Here is a 16,654-nt window from a genome sequence, read left to right as displayed (position 1 = left end):
CTAACGAGGCAGAAGAAAGAGACATCAAGGAATCGATCCCATTTATAACTGCACCAAAAACCGTAAGATACCTAGGAATGAACCTAACCAAAGAGGTGAAGGATCTGTACTCTAAAAACTACAGAACACTTATGAAAGAAATGAAGGAAGACACAAAGAGATGGAAAAACATTCCATGCTCATGGATTGGAAGAACAAATATTGTGAAAATGTCTATGCTACCCAAAGCAATCTACACATTCAAGGCAATCTCTATCAAAATACCACCAGCATTTTTCATAGGGCTGGTACAAACAATTCTAAAATTTGTATAGAACCAGAAAAGACCCCGAGTTGCCAAAGGAACGTTGAAAAAGAAAACCAAACCTGGAGGCATCACAATTCCGGACTTCAAGCTCTACTACAAAGCTGCAATCATCAAAACAGTATGGTACTGGCACAAAAACAGACACATAGATCAATGGAACAGAATAGAAAACCCAGAAATGGACCCTCAACTCTATGGTAAACTAATCTTCAACAAAGCAGGAAAGAATATCCAATGGAAAAAAGACACTATTTTCAACAAATGGTGTTGGGAAAATTGGACAGCCACATGCAGAAGAATGAAACTGGACCACTTTCTTTCACCATACACAAAAATTAACTCAAAATGGACAAAAAACCTTAAATGTGAGACAGGAACCCATCAAAGTCCTAGAGGAGAACACAGGCAGCAAACTCTTTGACCTTGGCTGCAGCAACATCTTGCTAGACATGTCTCCAAAGGCAAGAGAAACAAAAGCAAAAATGAACTATTGGGACTTCATCAAGATAAAAAGCTTCTGCACAGCAAAGGAAATAGTCAACAAAACTAAAAGGCAACTATGGAATGGGAGAAGATATTTTCAAATGTCTTATCAGATAAAGGACTAGTAACAAAATCTATAAAGAACTTATCAAACTCAACACCCAAAAAACAAATAATCCAGTCAAGAAATGGGCAGAAGAAATGAACAGACACTTTTCCAAAGAAGACAACCAAATGGCCAAGAGACACATGAAAAAATGCTCAACATCCTCAGCATCAGGGAAATACAAATCAAAACCACAACGATATATCACCTCACACCAGTCAGGATGGCTAAAAATAAAAAACTCAGGAAATGACAGATGTTGGCAAGGATGTGGAGAAAAGGGGAACCCTCTTACTCTCTTGGTGGGAATGCAAACTGGTGCAGCCACTATGAAAAACAGTATGGAGGTTCCTCAAAAAGTTAAAAATAGATCTACCCTATGACCCAGCAATTGCGTTACTAGGTATTTATCCAAAGAATGCAAACATAGTGATTCAAAGGGGCACGTGCACCCCAAAGTTTACAGCAGCAATGTCCACAACAGTCAAAATAAGGAAAGAGCCCAGATGTCTATCAACAGATGAAGAGATAAAGAAGATGCGGTTATATGTGTGTATGTATGTATGTGTGCGTGTGTGTGTATAAAGTAGAATATTACTCAGCCATCAAAAAGAATGAAATCTTGCCATTGGCAACCACGTGGATGGAACTAGAGGGTATTATGATAAGTGAAACAAGTCAGAGAAAGACAAATACCATATGATTTCACTCATACGTGGAATTTAAGAAACAAAACAGATGAACATAGGGGAAGGGAAGGAAAAATAAAATAAGATGAAAATTGAGAGAGAAGTGAACTATAAGAGATGCTGAACTCTAGAAAATAAACTGCGGGTTACTGGAGAGGAGGTTGGTAGGGGGGAGGGATAATTGGGTGATGGGCATTAAGGAGGGGACTTGATGTAATGAACACTGGGTGTTACATGCAACTGAACAAAATGAATCACTGAACTCTACCTCTGAAAGTAATAATACACTATATGTTAATTAATTGGTTTTAAATAAAATTAAATTAAAATTAAAATATAAACAATAATCCTATGGAAAAAAAATGCCTCTGGTGCCATATTAGTTATTATCATTAACCAAAAGGGTAACCCTATCCCAGCATAGTCTGGTTAATACAATAGAGGTCTTAGAAGAAGATGGGTGCTGAAAGGACCACCTAGAGCTCAAGAACCAAGGTCTGAGTATCACAGAACTGGAAAAACAGTGGTCTGTGTTCTCTCAATAGGAAAAATAGAAAAGATGCTTTTGCTAAAATTTGCCTTCAGAGTTGTTAAAACACAAACGAAGATCAGACTTGAAAATTCCCTGAGCAGACAAAACTAGTCAGTCATATAAGCAGACCTTAATTTTTTTTTTTTTTAAGACAAGCAAGGTTAACTTAACCTGGATCACTTCTTGGTTATGCCTCTGAAAATCATAAGCAAAACTTAAACTCTTACCCAAAATTGATATAAGGTAGCCACTAACCAAATCCCTTTAAGAAAATTCTAATATTGTAACAAATCACTGTAAAGAATAAACATTCCCTGCCTTCACACTATATAAGCTGTTTTATAACAATATGCCTCTGAGCCTCATTCCATGTTCTAATCTGAGTGCTCCCAGTTTGCAAATTGTCTTTTTAGTACGTGCACAATAAACTTTTATTAATTGCTACTTCAGTGATTTGTTGCTTTTATTGTTTTTTTTTTAAATGAACTTTTTTGACAGTTAATGGTGTCAGAAGTGGGATCTTTTTTTTTTTTTTAAAGATTTTATTTATTTATTTGAGAGAGAGAGAATGAGAGAGAGAGAGAGAATGAGAGACAGAGAGCATGAGAGGGAGGAGGGTCAGAGGGAGAAGCAGACTCCCTGCCGAGCAGGGAGCCCGATGCGGGACTCGATCCCGGGACTCCAGGATCATGACCTGAGCCGAAGGCAGTCGCTTAACCAACTGAGCCACCCAGGCGCCCCAGAAGTGGGATCTTTAGCCAACGATCCTGTCCTGAGGTTGGTGAACAAACCCCATGGCAGTACCCACAGAGCACTGCGCACTTACTTATTTCTCTCAGACTACAGAGTTCTTGGTTAAGTCTCTCTAGGATTTGAGCTCCACTCTGAGTTCTGAGCTCTCCAACTTTTTCGTGCACATTTGCTTTCTGTCTTTCTTGAAACTTCTTGGTAAGCTATCCTCCTGTCTGTAAGACGAAAAGCGCATGATTCCTTGGGTTTTAGGCAATGATAAAATTACCAGACTCCTATAGATTATTTGTTTCAGATAGCCTGAAGGCAGAGATGGGTTCCAACTAGTCTAAATCCTCTTTTTCTCTTTTTCTCCTCCCTTAAAAAACTCCTACCTCTTATATGTATTCCCACTATAACAGAGTCTTGAGCCTTTCTGAAAAAACTGGGACTTTACAAAGGATAATTTTGAATTGTAATGGCCATTTTGGGGAGCCTACCATTTAAAAAAAAGATCATCCATCTTAGGGGTACCCATTAAAAAAGAGGATCCCAAATCTCCCAAAAACAATGGAATGCATTCTTTGATTGGTTTACAGAGGACTTGAGAAGGAAGAATGACTCAAAATAGCCTCTCAAAAAGATTCATTACAATAAGATAGTGAAAAACTTATGACTAAGGCCCTGAGTCTAAAGACCTGAATGACCCTGAAAATAACCCCTCTGTGCCTATCCTGATTCTAACAATCTATTTGATCTTTTACCCTTTCCCTCGAACCTCCTAGGCTCCTAATGCCCTTGAGAGTAAGATCTTACCATGAACCAGGGGTCCCAATCACAGCAGAATTTAAACCCTGGTTTGAAGCTGAGCTCTAAACCATTATAAACAATTTTCCGACCCAAAGAAGAATGAAACTAAATTTACAGAAGAATTTAAGATACTTCTTGGGGGTCATGACCTGGGCTCCTGGATTTGTACCAATTTGTTCACACGGTGCCAAGTCTAGGAGACACTTAAAGGTGGTTCCACGCAGCAGACTGGAAAGACCCTTCTGAAGACTTGGAGGACCATTAAAAAAAAAAAAAAAGATGACTTTGAAGACCCTACCAAGTATGCCTGAAAAGATGGAATAAAAAGAGAGAAAAGTAGGTCAATTGCTCCTTGAAGCTGTACCCAGGGTTTTGCTGTGAGAATGGATTGAGCCTTAATACACTCCTGTAAATAGAAAATAAATCAGTTGCAGACTTCTGAATTCACTTAGAAGAAATATTTAGACAGCATCCTGGTCTTAGGGACTCTGAAGCTAACATCACCTGTCTGCTCTTTTTGTTAATGGGCTTCGCCCTGAGCTTAATGATTTATTAAAGAAACATAAATTAGAATGGAAGATTTCTCTCCTTCCTGAGCTCCAACATTCTGCTGAGCATTTTGAAAGAATTTTAGAACAGAAAAAGGGTTATCAAGCAAATAAACTCATGGCCCTACAATTACAACTATAGAACTAACTTTAGAGTAAGTTTTGCCCCTGTTGACAAGATACTTGTCAAGACTGTAAACAGAAAGTACATTGATAAAGGGACTGTCCCCTCAAACAACCTAATTATCCAAGAAAAGAGAACAATCAACCTTCAAATCCTCAAGATAATAATCTGGAGTAAGCTACTCCCAGTAATTCTTATGAATCATCAGGGTGAAATGAAATCTGAAATAAATGGAGAAAACTGTACTGTGCCAGGAGACTCCTTCCACTTCAAACTCCACCATGATACATCAGGAACTTCCTGAAAGTAATAAAAATGTTTCAGCGGTGGCACTGTCCAATCAAGTTCAAAGGGTTCTTTTATCAGAGCCCACAACTTTACCCTTAGCCCCTTCTCTGAACATCATCCTTTTTTTTGTTTTTAAAGATTTTATTTATTTATTTGAGACAGAGAGAATGAGAGACAGAGAGCATGAGAGGGAGGAGGGTCAGAGGGAGAAGCAGACTCCCCGCCAAGCAGGGAGCCCGATGCGGGACTCGATCCTGGGACTCCAGGATCATGACCTGAGCCGAAGGCAGTTGCTTAACCAACTGAGCCACCCAGGCGCCCCATCATCCCTTTTTCTTATGTGACAGTGCCCCTCTAAGTCTCCTGGGAAGAGATCTACTTTCTAAATTAGGAGACCAAATATATTTTGTCTCAGGAAAAATAACCTTAGCATTTCCAGACTCACCAGACCCCAAAACATTATGTGTTCTATAAGCTCAAATTAATTGTCCTGAAGAAGCTAACAAACTCCATGATAAAGCAAGTACTGTAGACCTCTCTGAACCCCTGAACACCCTATGGGCCTCTTCTTCCACAGATCTAGGAAAAATTAAGAGTGCTTTCCCTATTAAAATTCAGGTTGATCCTTTGAAAATTCTTCCAAAATTGCCCCCAATATCCTTTAAAACCCTAAGCCTCACAAGGGCTCATCCTCATAACAGATGATTTAATAAATCAAGGACTAATAAAAAGTAAAAATTAAAAGAAATAAATAAATCAAAGACTAATTATTCCCTTGCACCAGTCTTTCCAACACTATCCTACCCATAAAAAAGCCCCAGGGCCAAGGAAGGAGATTTGTTCAAGATCTTAGTGTTATAAATAAAACTGTTATTCCAAGGCTTCCTGTAGTACCCAACCTACCACTCTATTGTCAACATTTCAACCGATTCTGAATGGTTTATGGTTGCAATCTATGTCCTGCCTTCTTCAGCATCCCAGTAGATAAGGAAAGTCAATATTTGTTTGGAAAAATCAACAATATACTTAGACTGTTATGCATCAAGGAATCACTGAGGCCCCTTCACATTTCTCATGAGTTCTACATCAGGATTTAAGTACACCACAATTTCCAAGAAATTCTACCCTGATTCAGTATGTAGATGATTTACTTCTTTGCTATTCATCCAGAGAGAACTGAAATTGACTCAAAATATCTACTGCAACAGCTACCTTATAAGGGCCATACAGCCTCTTGAGATAAACTTCAGTTTTCACAAGAAAAGGTACATTACCTTGGTCATGATTTATTATAAAAAGGAATCTTTCTGTTTCCAGAAAGAGTAAGTACCATCCAAAATCACTCCAGACCTATGACTAAGAGACTACTCAGAGGCCTCCCTGGACTTGCAGGATAATTTTTCCTTATTCGGCTCTCCACTCTATGAACTAAAAGTAATACAGGAACAACTTCCTTAGGAAACAAAATATGAGGAAGCCCTTACAAGCTTGTACTGGCTTCCCTAACTATACCAAACTTTTTACATTGTTCATGAATGCTGACACTGGGAGTCCTTACACAAGAACGTGGAAGAAAAAAACAGACCGGTAGCTCAGAGTTTACAACTGGACCCAGTAGCCAGGGCATATCCAAATCGTTCACAGGCAGTTGCTGCAGCTGCTAAAATTGCAGAATCCTCTTCAGAACTTGATCAAAGAAATATTTTAAATCTGCAAGTTCCTCACGATATACAAAATTTAACTGAGCAAACTCAGCATTTCTTAGCTAGTAGACTAACATGTTATAAGATTCTATTCCTGTGTCCCTCTCATTTGTGCCTTCTTCACTGCAACTCCTTAAATCCTGCTACCCTTCTACCCTTACCTAATAAAGTAGAAACTAATAATTGCATTGAACTGGTTTCTCAAAATCTGACTCCTAGATCAAATTTATAAGAAACTCCATTAGCCAATCCAGATTTAGTACTCTATGCTGATGGCTCTTATGCCAAAAAATTCTGAAGAGAAGTATCAAGCTGGATATACTACAACTACTCAATATGAATTACCAGAAAGAGGAGTCCTTCCTCAGTTTAACTCAGCCCAACCTGCAGAATTATTTGTCCTCATTTGAGCATGTAAGTTAGCAAAAAGAAAAACTGCAAATATTTACAATGACAGTAGGTATGCTTTTGGAGTGGTCCATGACTTTAGCACGCTTTGAAAACAGAGGAATTTATTTTTTATTTATTAACATATAACGTATTATTTGTTTCAGGGGTACAGGTCTGTGATTCATCAGTCTTTTTTTTTTTTAAGATTTTTATTTATTTATTTGACAGAGAGATAGAGCAGGAACACAAGCAGGGGGAGTGGGAGAGAGAGACGGGGAGCCCAATGCGGGGCTCGATCCCAGGACCCTGGGATCATGACCTGAGCTGAAGGCAGTCGCTTAACCGACTGAGCCACCCAGGCGCCCCTGTGATTCATCAGTCTTACACAATTCACAGCGCTCACCATAGCACATACCCTCTCCAATGTCCGTCCCTCCCACCCCCCTCCACTCCAGCAACCCTCAGTTTGTTTCCTGAGATTAAGAGTCTCTTATGGTTTGTCTCCCTCTCTGGTTTTGTCTTGTTTCATTTTTCCCTCCTTCCCTATGATCCTCTGTTTGTTTCTCAAATTCCTCATATCATGAAAACAGAGGATTTTTAACATCAAATGATACACCTATAAAAAATGGACCTCACACTGCTGATTTCCTCTCTGCACTGTTACTGCCTTTACAAATTGCTATTATCAAAACTGAGGCTCAGACCCACCAATCACACTCTGAATATCAGGGAAATGTTATGATTAACTTTCATGCTAAGGCTGTTAATTCAAAAAATTCCTCATGTAGCAAAACTCTGTAATTTAAATAAGCTTTCTAAGATAGATCCAAATCACATTACTTATGACAACTTGTGTAACAGACAGAAAATTGTGTCAGATAATAGAAAATAAAAATGGCACCATAAAGGATAAGAGTTTCATGAAAAAAAAAAAGAGAACCCTGGAAGGCCCAAATGGCTGTCTGGTGCTTCCTGAATTTCTCAAACTACCACTCTTATGAGCACTGCACCTGACTACCCACCACAGAATTGACAAAATGACCCAAATTATGAAAAAATATCGGTGGTGTGATTGTTCTAAATTGGCACAACAGGTTTATAATCAGCGCTTAACCTGTTAATCATATAACCCAAGTAAAACTACTAAAGTAGCTTTGGGGGTTGCTCCCCCACCATCCAGACCATTAGAACATTTACAGTTGGACTTCACTGAATTGTCTCTTTCTATGGGTTATTAACATGTACCTGTTATATCTATTTCCTAGATGGATTGAAGTCATCCCCTGTCAGAAAGCTGATGCTGCTCCTGGAGTAAAGAAGTCATTAGAAAATGTTTCCCCAGGAGCGCCTGGGTGGCTCAGTTGGTTAAGCTTCCAACTCTTGATTTCGGATCAGGTCATGATCTCAGGGTAGTGAGATGGAGCCCTGTGTTGGGTTTTGCCCTCAGCAAGGAGTCTGCCTGAGATTCTCTCCCTCTTCCTCTGCCCCTCCCCCACTCATGCGCAGGCATGCTGTCTGTCTCAAATAAATAAATAAGTCTTTAAAAAAAAAAGAAAAAGAAAAAGAGGGTGCCTGGGTGGCTCAGCTGGCTAAGCCTCTGCCTTCAGCTCAGCTCATGACCTCGGCAGGGAGCCTGCTTCTCCCTCTCCCTCTGCCTGCTGCTCCCCCTGCTTGTGCTCTCTCTCTCAAATAAATAAAACTTTAAAAAAATATATTAATAAATAAATAAAATCTTAAAAAATATATATATTAAAAATTAAGAAAAAGAAAATGTTTTCCCACTATGGGGAATTCTAAGCAAACTTTCAAGTGATCAAGGCACTCACTCCACTGAATAAATTATAAAAGTTAAACAAGGTTATTCAGACATTGCGGCACTATCATTGTCCATACCATCCTCAGTCTTCAGGGAAAGCTGAACATACCAATGGTATTCTGAAATGCAAACTGGTAAAACTGACTGGAACCACAGGATTACCATGGCCTAAAGTATTACGCTTAGCCGTTATGACTTTAAGGTCAACGCCTTTTAGGGAAACCAAATGGATACCTTATAAAATCATCACTGGATGACCCATGCTCTTGATGACAGGACCCCATGCACATTCTAATATGACCCAAAACTGTAAAGCACTAATACAATATTCAAAAGCTTATTTTCAATAGGTCAAGGGAGCTTTTAGAGACCCTCTACCCGATGAGGACTTTGTACCTCCACACTCTGGAACCCGGAGATGGGTGTTTTTGGAAGAGACATCAATGAAAAACAACTGAATCTCAATGGAAAGGGCCCAACCAGGGCCCTTAACTTCTCAAATAGCAGTTAAATTACAGGGTATTGAACATGCGTCCACGACGCTCAATTAAATAGAGTTCCCCCAACTCTTGAACTTGTCAGCCTACAGCTGACTAAAAATGAAGGATTTCCAGGAGAAAGTCTTCCCCTGAAGCAAACAACAGCATGGCATTAGAAAGCCTCTGCCCAAGATCACAGAACAAGATTCGGCAGAATTCTCATTTATTTCTAGGACTTAATATACAGCAACTGTTGTGTATTACTACCTTGCAAATTCACTCAAAATGTTTAAACTTAAGTTTCTCTTTGTGTTGGAAATTTTCCCCACCCACACTAAACACCTACTAAAGTCCACCACCCAACAAATACTTTCTTTTAAGAATCAAAATGATCATTGATTATGCAGCCATTTAAATGCTCAGTTAAACATCTGCCTTTGGCTCAGTCATGATCTCAGGGATCAAGCCCCGCTTTGGGCTCCCTGCTCAGGGAGAAGTCTGCTTCTCTTTCTGCCCCTTGCCCCACTCTCATGCTCTCTCTCACTTTCTCTCTCTCTAATAAATAAAATCTTTAAATAAATGAAAGAATGAATGAATAAATAAATGCTCAGGAAGACTCCCAATTAATATTAGAACCAGCTTCTATACACGCCTGAATTAGACTAATTCAGGAAATGGCTTTATGAAAAGGTCTGATATCCTTCACTTGGCCATTCAACTAATACTTATGGCCATTAATCTGACACTGGGAAGAAGACTTAGAAGCCAAAGCCTGGCTTCTTCATTGTAACCACTGTAAACTTCATTGCTGGTAACCTGTTCCTATGCATAGAAAACCTTAATGGTACTGGATTTGGGACATGTTCCAGACTCACTCTGTAATCAAACCCTTTGGTTTGACTCAAATGAAGGGGACTAGAGTCCTAAGTATAATGACCAGATTTAAAATTAGAGAATGATGATACCTTTTTTTTTTTTGATACCTTTAATTATTTCACCAAAGAATTTACTGAAGCTGTACCCTGGTTCAATGAAAAAATCTGTAGGCAAATGGAATGCCTCCAAAACCCCAGTTTCACCTACTGGGTAAACCAATATTTAAGGCACCACTGGATAGGAAATCAATCCTTTATCAACAAAAGCATGATACATGGACTGCTAAGCCAAATCCATAGGAATATTTTTTGTTCCTATCTAAATTTAAGCCACAGCTATTCAAGATGGGAATACACTGATGCCTGACAAAGAATAACCATGATGTCCACATTGCCCCTGGTGGGTCACGGGAGCCACCATAATTCTCTCTCTTAATAATACTGAGTAATTCACCCTCTGTGGTAATAACACAATATACACAGGTTTCTCACCCAAATGGTCTGTATGGTGTGGTATAGCATATTTTATATCCCAAATGACTAAGTATGACTCCTTGAAAGCTAGCCAGATTATAAACTTAGGATTGTTGGTATATATAAAGTAACTCCTCATAAGTGAGCTTCCCATGTACTCTTGAATCCTATTATTCAAAAATGCTCTGGTTTTCATGTTTGTCAGAATATTTTTTCCTCAATTGAGAGTTAATGAATTAGAAAAATCACTTTTTAGTATTTCTGCAACTATTTTTTAAAAAGCTTTAACAATACCCTAACTACTTTAAGCAGTACAATCTGAAATAAATGGTTTATCTCCAGTGGTTCTCCAAAACAGGATAGTCCTTGATGCCCTCACTGCTCAACAAGGAGGTGCATGTGCTAGAATTGGTAAGAAATATTGTTTCTAGGGGCGCCTGGGTGGCTCAGTTGGTTAAGCCACTGCCTTCGGCTCAGGTCATGATCCTGGAGTCCCGGGATCGAGTCCCGCATTGGGCTCCCTGCTCAGCGGGGAGCCTGCTTCGCCCTCTGACCCTCCCCCCTCTCATGCTCTATCTCATTCTCTCTCTCAAAATAAATAAATAAAATCTTTAAAAAATATTGTTTCTATGTTGACAAATCAGGAATTGTTAACCAAAATGTAAAGGATCTTAAATACCTGATAAAAATTTTTCATCAAATAAGTGACACCTCTTCCACAGACCTGTTCCACTGTTAAACCCTGGCTCCTGGGAATTTTTCAATCCTTGGCTATTTTTCTCTGTATAGTCGTTACATTAAGCCTCCCTCGTGTGTTGCATGCTCTCCAAGTGCCTGTCAGCAGCCACTCGTACACCAAATAGTATCCATAAGGATCAAGCAACTGCATGAAATCAGCAGTAACTGTAAATGATGAAGATGGTGAGTACATGGCCCTCCAGCCCGATTTAATGGAAACAGTGAATATGTGACTCTTCGGCCTGACTACATCAACACTGGTAACTGAGACTAACACTACTGGTTGGTCATGCTCTTAGCCTGCTGAGAGAATAACCAAAAGGGAGGGAATTACTAAAATCAAACACAAATGGAGACCAGACTTGAATATTCCCTGAGCAGACAAAACCAGTTAGTCATACAAGCAAAGCTTAATTTAGCTTATTTTGCAAGACAAGCAAGGTTAATTTGACCTGGGTCATTTCTTGGTTATGCCTCTGTAAATCAAGAGCAAAACTTGAATAGTTCCCCAAAATTGATATGAGATAACCACTAACCAATTCCCTTTCATTTGAGAAAATTCTAATATTGTAACCAATCACTATAAAGAATACTCATTGCCTTCATACTATATAAGCGGCTTTATAATAATATATTTCTGAGCCTCAATTCCATGTTTTGGTTTGAGTGCTCCCAATTTGCAAACTGTCTTTTTGGTGTGTGCACAGTAAATTTTTACTAATTACTACTTCAATGAATTGCTGATTTTATTGTTTTTTTATGAACTTTTGACAGAGTTAAACTTTCTCTAAAACATAATATTTAAAATTTTTTTCTGAATCTGATACAAACCATGGGGTCTCAGAAAAACAATAAAATGCACATTATACATGGGCATCCAGTTAAATTGAATTTAGGTATAATAGTTTCTTACCAGATTTCCTTAAAACCCATTATTGAAAGTATTAGAGAGCTCTCAGTGTTAGTACTCTAAAGCTTCTCATTTCATTCATTATTCAACTAATATTCATAGAATGCCTACTACACTTAAGCCTTGTGGGAGCCTGAGTGGGAGGGTGCTGTTTCAGATGCAGGAGAAAATTATGGTATATCAGAATGCAGGGGTTTAATGTGAGAGCAGATGGTGGAAAAGGGGAGGCCAAACCCCTTATCTATTCAGCTGAAAAGTGTGACAATAAAAGAATGAAAGAAATAGGGTATTAGCCAGAGTTCTAGCAAGGCCAGGCAAAAGAGGTTTTCCCCAAAAAGTAGGGAATACTTTTTGAAAGAAGAGACAATCACACATACTAGGGAGAAGGGTAATACTTGTAGAAGTAAAAAATATCAGAAGTAAAATTAACCTTATATTCTGATTCAATTAATCTATTTAAGGCCTAATGTTCTAGAAAATGCACTAAACAATTTCATACACATTATCTTCTTTAATCCTCACAACATCCTTGTGAGATAAACAAACTTTTGAAACAAAAGACAAAAAAATACAGAGATAGAAGGAAGATGAGGAAGGTCACACCAAATGACTCCAGTGATTTTAGTAATGGAAACAGAAGAGAAAGCAGGAGGGCTTGACAGGAATAGAGAAGAAAACTAACATTTATTGCCTACCAGTGCCAGGCACTGTTACATCCTTTATACATAAATTCCATGTAATCCTGTTTAGTATTTATTATTCATTTAATTGAAGAATTTGAGACTGTGAGAGTTTCCCAAGATCTAAAGCTGGTAAGTGGTGTGGTAGTGATTCAAACCCAGGCCTCTGAGACTACAAATGCTATTTCTTTCTACTATACCACACTGCTCCTTCAAAATCAGGAATGTGCAAGGGAATAAAAAGTCATGAGGCTGAAAAGGTCCAGTTAAATTAGCATGAATTTGGAGTAGATAATGCCAACTCCTTGCTCTCCCCTCTGTGGGGTCAACTACCCAAGTAAAAAGTATTTAGAATGGGAAGTTGCTAGAGTTGCAATAAATTAATATGTACTTTTAAGAACTATAATAGAGGGGTGCCTGGGTGGCTCAATCAATTAAGCGTCTGCCTTTGGCTCAAGTCATGATCTCAGGATCATGGGATGGAACCCTGCCCTGCTTCTCCTCCCCACGCCCCTCAGGCACGTGCACACTCTCTCTCTCAAATAAATAAATAAATAAAATCTTTTTTAAAAACTAAAAACTAGGGGTGCCTGGGTGGCTCAATCGTTTAAGCGTCTGCCTTTGGCTCAGGTCATGATCCCAGGGTCCTGGGATCAGGTCCCACACTGGGCTCCCAGCTCAGTGGGGAGTCTGTTTCTCCCTCTACCCTTCCCCCCTGCTCATGATCTCCCTTTCTCTCTCACTCAAATAAATAAAATCTTTTTAAAAATAAATAAAAAATAAAAAATAAAATAAATAAGCTATAATAGGGCAGGTGAGTTCTACCTCCCTTCAAATTATTACTACTGTTCTTTATTTATTGAATATCTACAAAATATTAGGCACTGGGTAGTCATAGAAATTGCTACCTAACCACTTGAAGCTACAATTTAAATATCTGTAAATAGTTCAAATTTCACTATAGTCAAAATATTGTAGCAAATATTTGAAACTTGCTAAGAGAATAAATCTTAAAAGTTATCATCACAGGAAAAGAAATTTTTTACTTTGTATGGTGATAGTGGGTAACTAGACTTATTGTGCTGATCATTTTGCAGTGTGTGTATATATATTTATACACAATTTGTATACATTTATACACATCTGTATATATATATCAATATCAAATCATGTTGTACACTTGAAACTAATATAATGTTACATGTCAATTATACCTCCAATTTTTTTTTTTAAGATTTTATTTATTTATTTGCGAGAGAGAGAATGAGAGACAGAGAGCATGAGAGGGAGGAGGGTCAGAGGGAGAAGCAGACCCCCCACTGAGCAGGGAGCCCGATGCGGGACTTGATCCCGGGACTCCAGGATCACGACCTGAGCCGAAGGCAGTCGCTCAACCGACTGAGCCACCCAGGCGCCCCTATACCTCCAATTTTAAAAAGTCCAAAATTCAACACTAACCTAAGGAAGTACTCTAATGTTGATCAAAATATCAGAAAATGACAACCTAAGAATAACTTAATTTTCTTTCATTTTGTAAACTGACTTTATTTACAAGGAATAACAGTAAGGCCCTAATACTAACAGACATAGAATTGTTGTCAAAAACTAGAATACAGACCCATTTATTTTTGTTCTTTTATGACAATCTGCAAAAGACTGAAATGATCAAAAAGATCACTAGGTATCTTCAATGGAAAACTAGGCATTGTGTAATGTGCTCCTTTCCTAGATAACTGATTCTATCAGATTTGCATCCTCCATGATCTTTGAGCTATTATATAACTGTAAGTTATAGATAACTGATAGCAATGCCAAGGATTCTTGTCCATACACATGCAAATAAATTCTGTCTAGTGGAGGGAGGAATGATTTCCCTCATGTCCCTGTAAAATAAAGCCAGTTTTGCATCAATTTGTAAATCCATTTCAGCATTCTTGATCCTATATATGTGTGGTACTTGAATTCTTCTTTGAACCACTTTTAGCATCTTACAGGTTCTCCAATTAATTAAGGAGTTAAATAACATCTTTTACATGTGTGCATTTTATATTTGTGTGAAAATCATGATTTGCCTAATTTTTAATCCTTTAATAATGAATTTCATACAATATGTAGTAGATACCGTGGAAAATGAACATTTTAATGCAAAAGCTCGAGGAATGGAAATATCCTTTTTACTCACATATATATATATTTAAGGAAGGCCAGACAAAACATGCCTTGTCGCTTCTCAGTTCTGAAATTTTACGACTCTAAGAACCATTGTTATTGGTCATTCTTGAAAGACCCTATAACTGACAAAAAAATTATTTGAATGACATTCTCGACTTTTCCCCCTGATGCATAGTGTAAATACAGCACTGTCTAAAAAATAGAAGCTTCATCATTTCAGAAATACTTAGAATCTTTTGTCTGAACTACTTCTGTTAATTACAGTCACCAGTAAAATAGATGGTACATTATCACACTGAACTAAAAAATCTACATCTGACAATGCTTTTTCTAATCCAAAAGATTTTTTGCCAGCCAACATCTGTACAATCATAAGAATACTAACTACATCTATTGTTTTCAAAATAATAGTTGTCTTCTATTGGTGTGTGTCGCATTAAAGGACAGAATGATTAAATAAAAACTAACTTGATTCAAATATACACATGCAGCTTAAAAAAACAAAACGAGAAATCAATACCCAAGCTAAACATTAAATCAACAACATGTTTTGGACTCATTAATACATTAGGAAAAGGTGTATTAACGCTCAGATCTTCTGGCTTTCTTTTTTTTTTTTTTTTAAGATTTTATTTGTTTATTTGATAGAGAGAGACAGAATGAGAGAGGGAACACAAGCACGGGGAGTGGGAGAAGAGAAGCAGGCTTCCCGCCAAGCAGGGAGCCCGATGCGGGGCTCGATCCCAGGACCCTGGGATCACGACCTGAGCCGAAGGCAGACGCTTAACAACTGAGCCACCCAGGTGCCCCTCTTCTGGCTTTCTAAGACCCAAATTAAAAATATGTCTAATACTAGCAGTCTCTATGGAATTATGGATTTCACAAAGCAGCTTTTTTCCTCACGCAGGATCAAACTAATCCCCTGACACTCTGAGGAAAGAAAGAATAAAATCAACTTGTACCAAAAATCTTTATACTCAGCATTCATTCAGATCCTTCCAAACTACTCTCTTGGCTTATAACATGCCAGAAAAATATTGCTCTAGCAAGTAATTATTTGTCCAAAAACGAACAGGGCAATTTAGGTTGGAAATAATTTGCTGTCCATGTCATTCATAAATCCATGCTACTGTAATTCTCAAAATTAATGCATAATGCATGCAGCGTATCACACATTAAATATTTTAAAAGGTAAGTTTTCATCTAGTTGAAATTAGTTAAGTAATATTCGTGGACTTAAAAGCATGAAAAATTAACTCTTTCTTCTCCTCACCTCTACTCCCTCCAAACCAACAGATAGATACCTTTGATTTGGTAGTATGTGCCAACTAGGAAGAAAAGGGGAATGCAGACAAACAAAACAAGTGAGAGTTATAGAAGGCTAATCCCAGAAGGAGATGTTCCCTCTTCCAAGTTGCAACTGAAGTTAAAGGACTATAGTGGGAAGTCTTTACATTTTCAGGAGTTCAAGATAGGTATGTACTGTCCTCCTTCTTGGGAATGTAATTCATTCCAAAATTTTCTTTCCTGACTCTTCTGAAGGTTCTTATACCACCACCGACTGGCATGTGTTTAGAGGAGTCTATTAAAGCTTGTAAAAGTATCTTTCAAGTTCCAAGTAAAAAAATAACTGAATCATTTAAAATAAAAGCTTTTTCTCTCTACCCTCAATTCAGCAACGTATATAAATCTGGAAACCAAGAAAGATAAAACAGGTAAATGACTAAATACAGGCATTTGTTCTCCAGAAGTGGAAACAGTATGGCAGGCAGCTAATTCCATAACAACTTCCTATTCACTA

The 16,654-nt window shown here is 38.1% G+C and overlaps 1 protein-coding gene across 7 annotated transcripts in view; it reads right to left on the bottom strand.

The window, feature by feature from the left end:
* Window positions 1-16,654, bottom strand: part of SPATS2 (spermatogenesis associated serine rich 2) — a 141,614-nt gene that overhangs the window by 86,726 nt on the left and 38,234 nt on the right. The window contains exon 2 of one of the 7 annotated variants that reach the window (XM_031023700.2): window positions 4,575-4,628. The exons of the other annotated variants lie outside the window; for them this stretch is intronic. The gene's annotated coding sequence lies outside the window, so the exon portion shown is untranslated. The remainder of the gene's footprint in view (window positions 1-4,574; window positions 4,629-16,654) is intronic. 7 annotated transcript variants of the gene reach the window in all.

This window comes from Leptonychotes weddellii, chromosome 5 (assembly GCF_054177405.1).
Source record: "Leptonychotes weddellii isolate Sample4059 chromosome 5, ASM5417740v2, whole genome shotgun sequence".
Classification (NCBI taxonomy): domain Eukaryota; kingdom Metazoa; phylum Chordata; class Mammalia; order Carnivora; family Phocidae; genus Leptonychotes; species Leptonychotes weddellii.
Note: the sequence above shows the minus strand (reverse complement) of the source record. Positions and strands in the feature narration are given on the sequence as shown.